We start from the raw sequence: 3,021 nt of genomic DNA, 5'->3' as shown, positions 1-3,021 counted from the left end.
TTAGCAAGCGTTGTGGTCTAATGGCCCTACCGGGCAAACACTTTGGGTTCGCGAGGACTTAGAGTGCTGGTAGTGGTTGGCGGACCCAACACTCTGGGTACCTCCGGGTACTTGGGGTTGGTTGAGGACTTGGTGAACAAACACTTGATATACACTCTTCGGATGTACTTCGGGTATCGCCTGTTGTCCGAGACCACTTGCATGGTTAGCAAGCGTTGTGGTCTAATGGCCCTACCGGGCAAATACTTTGGGTTCGCGAGGACTTAGAGTGCTGGTAGTGGTTGGCGGACCCAACACTCTGGGTACCTCCGGGTACTTGGGGTTGGTTGAGAACTTGGTGAAGATACCCCTGTCACCTTGTTCGAGGCCACTTGCATGGTAGCAAGCGTTGTGGTCTAATGGCCCTACCGGGCAAACACTTTGGGTTCGCGAGGACTTAGAGTGCTGGTAGTGGTTGGCGGACCCAACACTCTGGGTACCTCCGGGTACTTGGGGTTGGTTGAGGACTTGGTGAGCAAACACTTGATATACGTTCTTCGGATGTACTTCGGGTGTCACCTGTTGTCCGAGGCCACTTGCATGGTCAACGGTTGAGGTGGTGATGGCGGGTCGGTGCTGTAGGGTGCCGGCCTGTTGGCTGCCTTGGCCGGGTTGGTTGGTTAACACTTGATTGAGCTTGCACCCGAGGGTAATGGCACTTGAAGGTGGGTACCGGCCGGCTGACCTGGTGTGATGGTTGGTTGGTGAACACTTGGCGGTACTTGCACTTGGCTGTGCTTGGACTTGAAGGTGGGATCCGGCTGGCCTAGGCCATTGGTGGTTGGTTGGTTGGTTAGCCCTTAGCTGGGCTGGCTGGCTGGCTGGCCATCGGTGGTGTGGTGTGTTGGGCGGTTGGTGAACACTTGGCGGTACTTGCACTTGGCTGTGCTTGGACTTGAAGGTGGGATCCGGCTGGCCTAGGCCATTGGTGGTTGGTTGGTGGGTTAGCCCTTAGTTGGGCTGGCTGGCTGGCTGGCCATCGGTGGTGTGGTGTGGTGTGGTGTGTGGAGTCGAGCATCGCGCGCCGTTGCCTTCTTCGGAGTGTTGTGGGTACGCAAGTGCTTGCAGTGCAAAGAGGTTGGTGATGGAGTGACATTGCCTTCACCATGGAGTTGCGGGTACTTAGGTACTTGCAAGGAGATGGTGGTATGGTGGTGTTGCGTGTGTGGTGTTCGATTAGAAAGATATAATTTCTAAGTCCGGATTAGTGCTGTCAGTGGGGCCGCCGCTAACAGGTCCTGCACGGCCACCGTGGGGCTTGACTTGGCGCTATTCCGGACTTGGGGCGATCACGATGTCCCCGTGCGGGACTTAGAAGATGGAAGAACACAAGTACCCTTATCCCATGACTTGTGAGCGATTGGCATACGTTACCACATGAAGAGAAAAATTGGCTAAGTCCCGGATCCATATTATTTGAAGAGAAAAATCGGCTAAGTCCCGGATCCATATTATATGAAGAGAAAAATCGGCTAAGTCCAGGATCCATATCATATGAAGAGAATTATCGGCTAAGTCCAGGATCCATATATAATAACCTAATAATCGGCTAAGTCCAGGATCCGTATTATATGAAGAGAAAAATCGGCTAAGTCCAGGATCCATATATAATAACCTAATAATCGGCTAAGTCCAGGATCCATATTATATGAAGAGAAAAATCGGCTAAGTCCAGGATCCATATATAATAACCTAAAAATCGGCTAAGTCCAGGATCCATATAATATGATGAGAAAAATCGGCTAAGTCCCAGATTGGGTCTGTCAGACATACACTTTCAAGTTACCACACAAGCAAGCAAGAAGGCCGTGTGAAGGATCCATATGACATGAAGAGAAAAATTGGCTAAGTCCCAGATTGGGTCTGTCAGAAATACACTTCCAAGTTACCACACAAGCAAGCAAGATGGCCTAGTGATGGATCCATATGATATGAAGAGAAAAATCGGCTAAGTCCCAGATTGGGTCTGTCAGACATACACTTTCAAGTTACCACACAAGCAAGCAAGATGGCCTAGTGATTGATCCATATGATATGAAGAGAAAAATCGGCTAAGTCCGAGATTGGGTCTGTCAGACATACACTTCCAAGTTACCACACAAGCAAGCAAGATGGCGTATTGATGGATCCATATGATATGAAGAGAAAAATCGGCTAAGTCCGAGATTGGGTCTGTCAGAAATACACTTCCAAGTTACCACACAAGCAAGCAAGATGGCCTAGTGATGGATCCATATGATATGAAGAGAAAAATCGGCTAAGTCCCAGATTGGGTCTGTCGGAAATACACTTCCAAGTTACCACACAAGCAAGCAAGATGGCCTAGTGATGGATCCATATGATATGAAGAGAAAAATCGGCTAAGTCCCAGATTGGGTCTGTCAGACATACACTTTCAAGTTACCACACAAGCAAGCAAGATGGCCTAGTGATTGATCCATATGATATGAAGAGAAAAATCGGCTAAGTCCGAGATTGGGTCTGTCAGATATACACTTCCAAGTTACCACACAAGCCAGCAAGTTACCACATGAAGAGAAAGCCGGCAAAGTCCGGGAATGTTACCACATGAACTGGAAAATGGGCAAAAACCTACCTTCACAGGGAACGTGAATAACTAAGGCTGTAGACATTGGATCGACAAGCCAAAGACTGATATGGAAAGGAAATGAGTAGTACTAGCTTTCCTGAGAGTTGCAGAGCTTAGACTGCATATGAACGGAAGATATTAAGCGTCAAAGTCAGAAAAGTTGCCCGAAGGAACACAAGTTCCAACTTAGAGCATCAATACCGCCTAGACGGTAGGAGGTACGGCCAGGCTGAGGAATAAGAAAATGTTGGCCAACATGTTCCCTAACTATCCCCCGAAGACCGCAAAGCAATCCAACATCAACCAAGAAAGTTATAGCCCGATCAAGGAAACACCTACTTTGCACCGATTTTGCACCAAATACATGTACCAAGCACCGTCGGTTGCATACC

The sequence above is a fragment of the Anopheles ziemanni genome, assembly GCF_943734765.1.
Source record: "Anopheles ziemanni chromosome X unlocalized genomic scaffold, idAnoZiCoDA_A2_x.2 X_unloc_23, whole genome shotgun sequence".
NCBI classification, from domain to species: domain Eukaryota; kingdom Metazoa; phylum Arthropoda; class Insecta; order Diptera; family Culicidae; genus Anopheles; species Anopheles ziemanni.
This window is presented reverse-complemented; position numbering follows the sequence as displayed.